The sequence below is a fragment of the Megascapheus bottae genome, chromosome 2, assembly GCF_031878675.1.
Source record: "Megascapheus bottae isolate mThoBot1 chromosome 2, mThoBot2.hap1, whole genome shotgun sequence".
In the NCBI taxonomy this organism is placed as follows: domain Eukaryota; kingdom Metazoa; phylum Chordata; class Mammalia; order Rodentia; family Geomyidae; genus Megascapheus; species Megascapheus bottae.
The window spans coordinates 4,205,639-4,220,104 of NC_143510.1; positions in this window are offsets into that span (position 1 = coordinate 4,205,639).

Sequence of the window (14,466 nt, forward strand, 5' to 3'; positions counted from 1 at the left end):
GGGAAGACATTAAAATGTTTTTTGCACTTAGAAAAAAATCATATTAAGTGAAGTAAGCCAGACCCAAAGGAACATAGGCTCAATGGTTTCCCACGTTTGTAATAATTATTACACATCTAGAAATCTAGCAGAGGATTACAATAGCTCAAACCCTAGATACATAAGGCCATATAGGATGAGGCCAAATTAATGGACCTCCAGGACATGGAAACAAGAGCTTAATTATGAGTGACTTAATTTTAATGTATTATGTTTCTCTTCTCTTGTGTTGCCCTTTGGTTAATGTCATATTGTTACAGTATCCCACTTTGTTACCTGATATATTATATAGATGCTTACTTATTTGAAATAGGAGGGGGAAAAATGAGTGGAAGGAGTGATGGGAGGGAACTGGGGACAAAAACATAAGAAGGGATATCAATGTGTGAGAAGTAACGCATCTTCTATCTGGCAAATATAACTAACCCCTCTATACATTAAAATAAAAAATAATAAAAAAAGAAATTAGGGGGAGGAAAATGATAAAGAGTAAATAATATCAACATTGTATCTGTGCACCATGATGGCACAATGAAATTGACAGCTATTGAATAATAGTGTCGAGGAATAGAGTATGAGTAGTAGAGGAGGTTAACTTGATTAAAGTACAATATATGCGGGCTGGGAGTTTGGCCTAGTGGTAGAGTGCTTGCTTAGCATGCACAAAGACCCAGATTCGATTCCTTAGTACCACATATATAGAAAAGCTGGAACTGGTGCTGTGGCTTAAGTGGTAGAGCACTAACCTTGAGGAAAGCCCCAGGACAGTGCTCAGGCCATGAGTTCAGTCCCCAGGACTGGCAAAAAAAAAAGTACAATATGCACATTGTGAAATATTACCAGGAACTCCCCCTCCAATAATGAATATACACTTAAAAATGAATGACAGTAATGTAAAGCAAATCCTGTCCAGGGGAAGGTAGTAGTGACAACTGAGTGGGAGGATCAACAGCAGGAACTTTACATTCCTGCACAAAAATAGAAAAATGAAACCTACTGGAATTGCTTTCAGAAAGGGGAATGATAAGGAGGGTGAGTCTCGCCCAGAAGCATTGTAAACATTTTAAATGTCAAAATAAACCCCCCTAAAACTAAATGTTTAAAAAACAAAAAGAAATTGAGGGAAAAAATGTGAAGCCAATGAAGTAGAAACCTGTTTGATACCTGGAATACAGCATTTAATTGAATTCTCAAACTGAATTACACTATTTTCTCACCAAAAACACTATTCTATAGGTAAAAACTATATGCAAACAACCTAAACACCCACTGGAAGAGATTTTAGGATTTGAATGACATTCTAAATGCACATATACATATACATACACACACATTCTCTCTCTGTCTCTCTCTGTGTCTCTGTCTCTGTCTCTCTTCAAGGTATTCACATTATCATAAAATCAAGAAGAAAAAATGAGTGTATTCATCATTTCCTAGTTTAGAACACTGAACATATAGCCATCAAGTTTAATTAACTAGTACAAGGTTACAATTTAGTAATTTATTTTACAACTAAATTCTTGATAAGTTTCCACACAAATATTCCTGGTAGCTATATAAGTAGAATGAGATAGATTTCAATTTTCATAAGCAACATTGTAAATGTAAAATTCTAAATTCCTTAAATAAAACATATTAATACCTAAAACCTTGAGGAAAAAGAAGAGGCAATAAAGTAAACAGTAGGTATTTACTTTTTCTATTTTTAATCCTCTCAGGGTGGCTACACTGTCAGTGATGATCATCATCCTGAAATATGTCAAGAATATTTCTGAATTTCAGCAAGAAAACTATGAACATAATAATTTTATCAGGTACCACCAAATATAAGCCAAGTATACTGCACATTCAAAATATCTTCATTCCTAAACTCAACAAATTCTAAATTTTATACTCAACCAATTAGCTAAACTGACCATTACTGACTGAATACCATCTAATATGTATTCAATGTCTGTTATATGCATAGATTTTAATATATTCTTTTTCATTTATTATTCAAATAGTATACTTAACTTGAGGCAGACCATTTGCCTAGCTAGTAAGAAACCTGAGTTTCAACCCCAGTACCAAAAAAAAAAAGGAAAAAGAAAGATGTAAGGATGCTAGATAGTAAAAGGGAAGCTAAATAATGAAATATAACTAAAATTATGTGTATTTATATATATGTATGTTCATATATACACATTAAAATTTGGGGGGTTATGGAATGCTAACCCTCTGTACAACACCTTAACCATAAAATTTTATTTTAAAAATCCATAACAAAGAATCCTGTGTATCAAACAACAATGACTTTATGTTGTCAAACTTCAAGAACATCTTATGTAAAAGGTATCTTCCAAAATAAATTACTATATAAATGTACAGCTATCTCCAGGAACAATGCAGCAAGCAAAAACTTTTTTCTATGAATTATCAGAAGGTGAAGCAAAAAGCCTAAGCAGAAAAGTATTTTTGTACTTATTTGTACTTATACCTATTGAATTCATTTATTTTTAATATTGATACTCAAAAGTTTCAGAAGAAAATGAATTAATTATATCTAAATTATTTTAATACTGCCTTTAATCATCTTTAAGTTGCCTTTGGTAATAAATTTTAAACTACTGAACTTTTTAGCTGACAATTCTATGTAATTGAGAAAATATACAAGGGGCTGGGAGCATAGCTAATTGAAAAGAGTGCTGGCCTAGCATGCACAAAGCCTTGGTTTGTATTCCTCAGTAACACATACACAGAAAAAGCAGAAGTGTCGTTGTGGGTCAAATGGCAGAGCACTAGTCTTGAGAAAAAGTGTCTAAGGACAATGTCCAGGCGCTGAGTTCAAGCCACAGGACTGGCAAAGAAATTTTTTTAAAAAAGACAGAGAGAGGGACCGGGAGTTTGGCCTAGCCAATTTCCTCTAGAACTAATTAAGCTTCAGCTTCAGGATCCTCATTTAAATGTGCCCCTTCCAAGCTTTGTATTTGACTTTGTATAATAAAGAAGCCTCGCCTATAACCAGCTCAGCCCTATGTGTACCCTAGTACACTTAGCCTGTAATCCCTACAAAGTGAGTCAGGTCTTATATTCATTAGATTTGGAGAATATGTAGTCAAACTACAAAACAGAAAATAGTATTAAATATGTTTTATATTCTAACCGAATTCTAACTAATTTGACTACCTTGAAATTTTTTTTTTTGGTGGTGGTGGGACTTGAACTCTGAGCCTGGGCACTGTCTGAGATCTTCAGCTCAAAGCTACAGCCCAACCCCTAGAGCCACAGTGTCTCTTCCAGTTTTCTAGTGATTTTGGAGGTAAGGGTCTCCCTGACTTTTTAGTGGCCCAGCTGGCTTTGAACCACAATCCTCAAAGCTCAGTGTCCTGAGTAGCTAGGATTACAGGAGTGAGCCACTGCGCCCAGCTATCTTAGAATCTTTACTAGCTATATACCAATCCAAATCACTAACACTGCAAACCAATACTCATAAAACACCCTTTCATTGTGCTACCCTTGCCCTTGAGTGGCTCTGTGGCTTCCAGCGGACATATATCATCTTATCTTCAATTATACAATGTTTCTTTCTTTTTCACTATCTAATCCTTCCTTTAGGAGATCAATTAAAGCTTTGACCTGTTGGTCCCAATGAATTTTTAAAAATTATTTAATTTTTTTTAATTTACAAAATTTTACCCTCAAAACAAACTTTATATCAATTACTAATTCCTTTATATTTTTATTAGTAAAACTATCCTATGCTCTACCCCTATTCATATTACTTATTCTTATAGCATATATTTGGGCTTCTTTTCCTAAAACAATGTCAAACTTAGTGGCACATTCTTCCCCATCAGTAAACTCTAGATCTCTTGAAAAAATACTAGATTTTAGTTACTTTGTACTTTCTTCCTGAAACACAGTACTCTGTTATTTGGTTAGATGAAGGCCTGCATTTACAAATGATAGCCTCTTTCTACCTCTATTAAACAGAACCTTTCCTGTGCTTTTATAAGACACTCATCCAACTCTCGAATCACAATTATAAACATAATTGCCTTCATTTATACAAAGTTTTACATTATGTACAGTGGTGTATTTCTAGAGCTATAGTCTGATTCTAGACAATATTTTGCAGTACAAGTCTGGTTTCACATTTATTATCCTTTCTTCCTACCATTTCCTCATTTTGTTTTTTTTTATTTTTCCTCTTTCAAATCTCACCTTGATTTCATCAAGAAATAGAGGCTTCAGTAGTGACTTTCACAAATGAAACATTAAAAAAGAGAATTCTAGGTCAATGATTTCCAGATGAGTAAACAAACTGCTTATAACTGATGAAAATGACACAGGACTGATGTTAACTTCACTTATAAGGGATTTTTAAAATAAAAATGCTAGGAAGGGTAAAACTTTGGGAGAAAAAAGTCCACTGAAAACAATGTTACCGATTAGCAAGATTCATATACATGTAAATTAGTGGCTTTACAGCACCTACTTCATAAGCATGAGGTCCTGAGTTCAGCCCCCAGAATCAGCAAAAAGCAGGACTCATTGTTCCTGAACTTGAGAGTCCCTCACCACAGCCCAAAGAACAGGATAAGGTAAGGCTCATGCAGGTGGGAGAATAAGCCCTCTAGAAATGGCTCAGCACCCCTAGAAACTAAGTGCTCAAACTGGCTAAGTCACATAGCCATCACCAAATCTGTGCCTTGAAAAACCAGCCTAAGGAAAGACAGGGAACAAATGACATCAAACCCACTGAGGTCAGCTCAAGGTCAAAGACTAGTATTCTGACTTGTAGCTGGCAAGATTCAGGAGTAAGCATTGTGAGAGGCTTATATTTGCTGGGGCTGTGGTCTTTACGGACACATCATCACAGGGCCATCTTGACCACAATAAATCAGACAGGCTCACAGGCCAACCTCAGGGAAATCCCTTCACCTTCTAAGTCAAGGTAATAAAAGCTACTTAACACTGAAAAAAAAATAGAGGTTTTAAGATCAATTTTTTTTTCTTTTGTTAGTAGTGAGGCTTTAATGTGGGGTCTGGGTATATGTCCCTGAGCTCCACCACAGCATCTCTTTCAGTTTTCTGGTGATTAACTAGAGATAAAAATTATATTAAGCAATGTAAGCCAGACCCAAAGAAACACAGGCAGCATGGATTCTCTCATTTGTAATAACTAGAGAATGTCTACCATATTCTATTTTTTGTCAAACGTGAGGCTTGAACTCTGGGCCCAGGCATTGTCCCTGAGCCTCTTTGCACTAGATGTTAGTACTCTACCATTTTAGCCACAGCCCTACTTCTGGTTTTTGAGTGGTTCACTAGAGATAAGAGTCTCATGGTGGACTTTCTTGCCCAGGCTGGCTTTGAACTGGGAATCTCACATCTCAGTCTTCTGAGTAGCTAGGATTACAGTTGTGAGTTATGGATACCTGGCTAGTATATTCTTAGTAGATAGGATTACAGGCCTGAACAACTGACACCTGGCTGGGATATTCTTAGCAGGGGATCACTAAGGCTCAATAGCTATGTGGATCTGACCATATAAAACGATGCTTATTGAAGAATGGAAATTAAGGTTTTTTTTTTTAATTGCACTGTTTTCAGTAATTTCCTCTCCTCCTGCAACTTTGGTCTATTCCATATTGTCACTATTTGTTATTTCTGTACCCTTTGTGGTACTGTGGCTCAAGTGGCAGAGTGCTAGCCTTGAGCAAAAAGTATCCAAGGATAGTGCTCAGGCTCTGACTTCAAGCCCCAGAACTGGCAGAAAGAAAGAAAGAAAGAAAGAAAGAAAGAAAGAAAGAAAGAAAAGAAAGAAAGAAAGAAAGAAAGAAAGAAAGAAAGAAAGAAAGAAAGGAAGGAAGGAAGGAAGGAAGGAAGAAAGGAGGGAGGGAGGGAGGGAGGGAGGGAGGGAGGGAGGGAGGGAGGGAGGGAGGGAGGGAGGGAGGGAGGGAGGGAGGGAGAACTTATTACCAATGTAACTATAACCCCTTAATCCCTCTGTACATCACCTTTACAATAAAATTAATTGGTGGGGTGGGGGGAGTCACAGACTGCTGCCTGGCTGGCTCTGAACTGCAATCCTCAGATCTCAGTCTCATAAATAGCTAGAATTACAAGAGTGAGCCTGGCAAGATCAAATCTTGTTACCCTTAATGAGATTGTGGACTGAAGTGAAATGGTAGGGTATCTTGCAAACATGTTTAAAAACCACATTAAAACAAGCCAAGAAAACAATTTTTAAAAGAATAGCTACAACTATTTCCCTGAGAACTCCCTAACTGAAGAGCAAATAAAGGTCAAATGTCAAGTTTATTTTATGTGAGAAATGCTAGCCCTTGCACTCTTATTGTCAACAAGTCATCAAGTGATTGAGTCTACAATTAAACTTAATAGACTGAGTTTCCATAATATAAAAACAGTATTTCAACATTTTATCATAAGGTCTTTTTATAAAAAACAAAATCATTTTTTCTCTTCTTTTGTTTTTTTTTATTTTATTGTAATTAGTAAAAGGGTTACATGATATCTGCCAGATAGAAGGTGCATTAATTCACATACATTGATACCCTTTCACATGTCTTGGTACCCATTTCCCTCCCCCCCACACCCCCCACCCGTCTTGGTTTTCCCCCCTTCCCTATCAAATTTCAAATATCCAAATACAAATAAATTCAATATATCAGATAACAAAGTGAGATACTATACCAATATGAGATAACCAAGGGACAGCAAAGGAGATGAGAGACAACATAAGCCCTAAACATTTCAAAAACAGACATGTAAAAATGCAGTTAATAAACAGACATTGGTGGCTCATACCTATAATCATAGCTACTCAGGAGACTGAGATCTGAGAACCTTGATTCAAAGCCAAACCAGGCAGGAAAATACATGAGATCCTTTTTTGTTGTCTGTTTCTTCCAATCCTAGGGCTTGAACTCAAGGTCTCGGCACTGTCCTTGAGCTTTCTCAAGGCTAGCACTCTACTACTTAAGCCACAGCAGCACTTCGGCTTTTTCTGTGTATGTGGTACTGGAGAATTGAACCCAGGGCTTCATGCATGCTAGGCAAGCACTCTACCAGTAGGACACACTTCTGGCCAAATCCATGAAATTCTTATCTCCAATTAACCACCTCAAAATTGGAAGTGAACTGTGGCTCCAGTGGTCAAGCACTAGCCTTAAGAAAAAAACTCAGACAGTGCACAGTCCCTGAATTTAAGCTCCAGGACTAGTACTTCCTCCCACACCCCAGCAAAGAAACACTAACGTTGAATGTTCTGGAAGGCTTTGAGTTCAAATCCTAGTACTGCTAAAAGAAAACAATACTCAGCAGTGTTGAAAATGAACTACACAACTTGTGGGTGGGGAGAGGAGGGAAACACTTGGAGAGAATGAGGAAAGGGATGACACCTTACTATCGTTGAGAAACAAGATCTTAGACTACATTATTTTTGCAGTATAGTGCTTTTGTGAACTCTCATAACTAAAATATTCCTCCTAGAATAACCAGGAAAGTCTGTGTAATATTACACACACACACACACACACACACACACACACACACACACACACACAAACAACAACAACAAAAAAAAACAGCCATTTAGGCAATTAGGGCAAAAAGCCTGCCTCCCTCTCTCTCACAGAGGTTCTACTTCCCTCACCATGGCCCCAAAAACTCCTTGGTACAGGCCCCTAGATATCACATCACCATAACTAAATAGTTGTGCATGTGGGCCCCTCATCACATCCATGATTCACTGACCTTGCAAGACTCACAAGTGATCAGCAGACTGACTGGATCCCAGCCATGTACTCCAGAATAGGCATCCAATCAGAGAAACTAAAGTCTATACAGCTTGTACACTGTATGGTGCCTCCAACTGGGTCTAGGGTCTGCTATGGCCCTCAGGCTGTCCAATAATCTTGAGAGTTACATTGATCTCTCCTAATTAACCCCTTATTTACTCCTAATTAACTCCTTATCTCCCCCCACCCTCCATGCCCTCCCTTGGGACCCCTGTATAGCAGGAGCTTTATTTCTCTCTGCTTATCTTTTCCTTCAATAAAGTTTTACCATTTTATTTCTCCTTCTGTGTCCAGGGACTCACTCAAGACCACAGAGACAAAGGAAGGTGCTCAAGGTTTTTTTTGTTTGTTTGTTTTTAGCAATGACAAGAGCCACCCACTTCAAAAAAATTTTTTTTCTACATTAATAGAACCTAGCATTTTATTGGACTTTTTCAGAATTTTTCACTGCCAAATCAAAGTTTATTATTTTGCACGTGAGCACCCCAATCCCTAGAGTTCTACAGCATGTTGTAATAATAAGAGAGATGTCCTGTTTTATCAAAACCTTCCTTTCCTTATCTGGACACATTTTCCCTGGTAGTTTTTACCATGGTCTCAGAGATTCATGATTGCAAATGTAAATCCACTTAAGACACTCTTAAAAATGTGTGGTTGCCATGGAGGAAGAGGCTAAGGGAAATGAACTACAGGATATGGAAACAAGAGATTTATCTTTGTGATTGTTGTTCTTAACGTACTATGTAAAGTTATTTCTTTTCCATCTCTTTTTTTTCTCCTTAGTTTATCTTATGTTGTTACTATAGCTGACCTTGGTACTTGGTATATACTTTGTATATACATTTATTTGTTTATTTCAAATAGGAAAGGAAGGGGAAAAACAAGATGATTGGAAGGGGTGGGAGGAGAGAAAAGGAGAAAAACATAGGAAGGGGTATCAATGTTAAAGAAGTAATGTACCCACTACCTGATGAATATAATTGTAACCCCTTTATATATCATCCTGACAATAAAATACAATTATTAAATTTTAGAAATATGTGGTTATTATTCTCTGAAAAATACTTTGCTAAATGTTGCCAGAAATTTTGCATCCGAATATATGTAATAGAACACTTGCTACTTTGGATTACCATACAAGCCTTTATGGCTTCTGTAACACACAAGCTTTATGATATCTTGAGGCTTAACATGTAGTGACAATCTCGTCTCTCATGATCTCAGTGGTGTGCTAATAAGTCCAACAGTAGTAGAGACTTGGGTAGATTAAAACAATGACTCCTTATTGCCTTTATTGATCCTTCTTTCCACACAAGTCTCTCTCTACTGTGTTTTCTCACCAGACTTGTATGTGACCTGTCTTTTATTTTTAATTGTACACACTCTTGTTCACTAAGTCTTTTGTGGTGAGAAATTAAAAGATTACAGTTCATTTACAAAGGTAGGCTACATATTGAGCACAAAATAGATACACTGTTGTACTGACTAAATTTAATTGATTATACTAACAAGAGCAATGCAATAATAAAAAAAAAACAATGCCTTTAGATAAGTCCCATGACTGCTGGAGATTTGTCATCAGTTCAGAGTGAAAAATATTTGTATAAAACAGCAAATGAAAATGTAAGTAATGTATTACAAATTTTGAAGGAACCTCATACTGATTATAAGTATAAATCTTATATATTTTTTAAAGATTTTACTCACTGATTTTTACATCATATTTCAAATGTCATGTTAAACAAGTATTCAAGAAGGAATCACTGGCACATTCATTTTAGAACATAATTAAAATTAAGCTAAGGGTTTGTATGTAATAGATACAGTTTAATCTATATAATAAAACATTATGTCTATAGAGTGTATGTCCCAGCATGGATTTTTATGTCTATGTAGTAATGTTCAAAAAAATCTTTCAATATTGACATTAACAAATGTACAATTCAGGCCAGCTACAGTGACTTACACCTACAATCTCCATTATCAGGGAGGTAGAAACAGAAAAATCACAATCTGATGCCAGCCTTGGCAAGAAGTTATCAAAACTTCATCATAACTAACAAGCTTATGACAAGCTCTTGCCATCCCAGTTAAGCAAGAGGCAGTAGGTAATAAAATTATCAGCCAGCCCTAGGCATAAAACTCAAGACCCTATCTGAGAAATAAAGTGATAAAATGCCTTATAGCAAGTGCAAGGCCCTAAATTCATATCCCAGTACCTTTAAAAAAAAAAGCACATAAGCATCATATTATACTCATGGATCAAACATGGATGACGCGTATTAAATTTTCATTTTTTCACAAATTCAAGTGTGCTCTTACAATACTAGCCACAGTAAACTCAGTAAATTTCTAAAATACAATGCTAATATATTCAATAGAATAAATGCTCTCAAATATAGTTAGAACACTTGTTTTGTAACAAGCAAAGGTGAAGGCCTGGGAATGGTGGCTCTCACCTATAATCCTAGCTTCTATGGAGGTATATATCAGAACAACTTTGAGGTCAGCGCAAGCTAAAAACCAGCAAGTCCAGCTGAGTGCTGGTGGCTCATGCCTGTAAACTTAGCTACTCAGGAGTCTGAGAACCAAGGATCCTGGTTTGAAGCCAGCCCAGGCAGGAAGCCTATGCAAATCATTTTTAATTAATCACAGAAAAAGGCATAAATGGAGCTGTGGCTCAAATGGTAGAGTGCTACCCTTGAGCAAAAGGCACTCAGGGACAAGGCCAAGCTTTAGTTCAAGCCCCAGGACTCCCACACACTCACACATACACACACACACAATTAACAAGACCTCACTTCAACAAATAAGTATAGTGGTTCAGATCTATAATCCTAACTTTATGTAAGGCCACAGATAGGTGAATTGTTGTCAGAGGACCCTGAGGGGAGAAGAAAAAAAACCTGAAGACCGTATACAAAAAAAAATTAAAGTCAAAGAGGTGTGGGGTTATGAAGTAGGAAACCTAAGTTAGTTAAAACCCTAGTGTCCCCCCCACCCCAGCCAAAAACAGAAATCAGCAAACACAAAAAATCATTTCTCATGGGCCGGGAGTTTGGCCTAGTGATAGAGTGCCTGCCTAGCATGCATGAAGACCCAGGTTCGATTCCTCAGTACCACACACATAGAAAAAAGCTAGAAGTGGTGCTGTGGCTCAAGTGGTAGAGCTCTAACCTTGAGAAAGTTTAAGGACAGTACTCAGGCCCTGAGCTCAAGCCTAGGTCTGGCAAAAAAAAAAAAAAAAAAAAAAAACATTTCTCATTAATTCTCTTTTCTGGAACTTGGGCATGAACACATGGCTGGGTCTCTGCTTTGGCACTCACAGGTGGTGCCATTCCCCTAGAGCTAAACCTCCACCTTGGGATTTTTGCTGGTTAATATTGCAGAGTTCTGGATCTGTCTGCCTTAGATGGCTTTAAACTTCAATCACCTGGATCTCAGCCTCCTAAGTGGTTAAGGTTACAGGTGTGAACTATCTGTAACTGATATATAAATTCTTTGGGGGGGGAGGGGGTCATGAGGCTTGATCTCAGCCTGGGAGCTATCTCTGAGCTCTTCAGCTTAAGGTTACCAACCTACAGTTGAGCTAAGCCACACTTCCTGTTTTCTAGAGGTTAATTGGAGATAAGAGTCTCAGGTCTTGGCTTTGAACCTCAATCCTCAGATCTCAGCCTGCTGAGTAGCTAGGATTATAGGCATGAGCCACTGCCCCTGGCATGACATAAATTCTTTTTTTTTTCTTTTTTTTGCCAGTCCCAGGCTAGAGCTCAGGGCCTGAGCATTGTCCTTGGACTTTCTCAAGGCTAGAGCTCTACCACTTGAGCCTCAGTACCAATTCTGGCTTTTTTCTAAGTATGTGGTACCGAGGAATCGAACCTGGGTCTTCATGCATGCTAGGCAAGCACTCTACCACTAGGCCAAACTCCCGGCCCATAAATTCTTTAAATCATAAAATTTTATATTCTAACTCCAACACTACTGTCCTGGGTATAGTTATCACACAGACAAACAAAAGCTATGTATTGTAGCATTGTGATTCAAAAACTCTTCAAATGGATTCTATTTTTCCAGTGAGGACTAGATAATCAAACACACTTAAAAACCTACATGAATCCGGGTGTGGTGACTCACACCTGTAATCCTAGCTATACAGGAGACTGAGGCCTGAGGATCATGGTTCAAAGCCAGCCAGGGCAAGAAAGTCCATGAGACTCTGATCTCCAATTAACTACCAGAAAACAGGAAAAGGTGCTGTGTGACTCAAGGGTGGTAGCCTTGAGTTGAAGAGCTCAAGGACAATGCCCAAGTCCAGAGTTCAAGCCCCACGACTAAGAACAAAACAAACCCTACATGATTTCCACTAGAATTTAAGGAAAGCAGCAATGAATAGGTTTTACAAAAGCAAGCTATCAGTCTTCCATACTTTCCTGTAATTAATCTTGAATACAGAGTTGTAAACTATATAGCAGTTATCCACACAAAACTACTAACTTTACTTCCCTTGAAAAACAAAACTATAAGCTGGACACTGGTGTTGCACATGTGTAATCTTACCTACTCAGGACTCCAGGATGAGATCCGAGGATCACGCTTCAAAGCCTGACAAGACTCTTACCTCCAACTTGCCAGAAAAAAAACAAAACAAAAAACAAAAAACTGGAAGTGGAGTTGTAGGTCAAGTGGTAGGCCTCAGGCCTTGAAAAAAAAAAATGCCTAAGCCCCGAGTTCAAGCTTCAGTAACACACAAAAAACAAAAATTGCAATGCGGAGGAGGTGTAAAGCTGGCTATGGTCCGTCAGGCGCAGGCGCAATGGGAGCTGTATGTAGGCCAGGCTCCGGTGTGGCGCAGGCGCACTGGGAGCAGTAGGCCAGCCTCAGGTGTGGCGCAGACATATTAGGAGCAATAGGCGGCCTGGCTCAGTGCTCCAGGCCGCATTAAAGGAGGGACTCCGAAGCTTACCCACAGTGGACCCCCAAACCGAAGTTTGTGGAAGCAGAAGCTAAGCCTAGGAGAATGGCGGCGTCAGGAAACAGAGGAACCACTTACCGGGAGCCCCCAACCCAGTTCATCGCTCCAGACCTTCGGAGGACTTCCGCCTGGGCCAAGCCGGACACCTCCCATCGTCCACTGCGCTCAGGAGCTCCTTCCGGTTCCGGTCCTGAGACCCACCTCCAGACCTCGCTGCTGCGCAGGCATTTCCGGCCAGGAACGCACTTCTGGCCAGGAGCCTCATGTCGAGGGCCAAGGGGAGCCGTACGGGGAAACGGTGTGGTGGGGACCCAGGGGTCCTCGAGGCCCAGCCAGGAGGGCAGAGGGTTAGGATTTCAAAAGTTCCCCTCTAGGGGCCGGGAGTTTGGCCTAGTGGTAGAGTGCTTGCCTAGCATGCACGAAGGCCCGGTTTCGATTCCTCTGCGCCACATACATAGAAAAAAAAATCTGGAAGTGGTGCTGTGGCTCAAATGGCAGAGCTCTAGGCTGGAGAAAGCTCAAGGACAGTGCTCAAGCCCGGAGTTCAAGGCCCAGGACTGGAAAAACAACAAAAGCTTCTCCACTGTAATGATGTCGGGCCCTCTCCCTCTCTCTCCACTCTACTATTTGAGCGGTGGGGCCACTTGCAGGTTGTTTTTTGGGCAGTGGTTAATTGGTGATAAGACTCTACGCCTTTCCTCACATCTCAGTCTCCTGAGTAGGTAGGATTATAGGCACAAGCCTATCAGGTCAGAGAGAGGAAAGAAGACATCAAATGTCACCTGAATTCTTCAGTGACCAGCAAAAAGCAGGTCAGGAGGTGTGGTTCAGGTGGTAGACCATCTTCCATGAGGGGATCAAGCCCAACCAGCCAAAAGCCTTGAAATTAAACCCTCTAGGGGGAAAAAAAAAAACCTTCCTTTAGCAGTAACAGTTCTATTATTTTAAACTTCTTACTAGATAAGGTCCTAAAACAAAAATTGGATCTTGCTGTTCATTTCTATATTTTTATATCATCAAAAAGCATATATCTTACAAACTGACTTACACTTATTCCAAATATAAATGCACACACACAAAAAAATTCACCAGCACCAGTAATCAATTACTCAGAAGGCAGAGATCTGAGGATTGCAAGGCAAGGCAAGAAAGTTTATGAGACTCTTCAGTCAACACCAAAAGGCCGAAAGTGGAGGTGTGGCTCAAATTTAGAATGCTAGCCTTGAACAAAATTGTTCAAGGAACAGTGCCCAGGTCCCGAGTTCAAGCCCTAGTACTGGCACCAAGAAAAGCAAATCAAGCCCATCACTGATGACCCACATCTGTAATCCCAGCCACTTAGGTGACTGAGATCACAGTTTGAAGCCAGTCTGGGCTGGAAAGTTCATGAGACAATCTGCACTAAACTACCGAAGAAGCCAGAAGTGGTGCTGCAGCTCAAGCAGTAAAGTGTTAGTCTTGAGCAAAAGAAGCTCAGGGACAGTGCCCAGGACCAGAATTCAAACCTCAGACAGGACAGGCAAAAGAAGAAGAAGAAGAAGAAAGAAAAAAAGTTACTATGACTTCCCCCTCCCCCAGGGTAAAATAATACATTTTCTAAGTCATTGGAAAATAGTACCAAGGATAGGTCCTTCATTAGTATTGTAA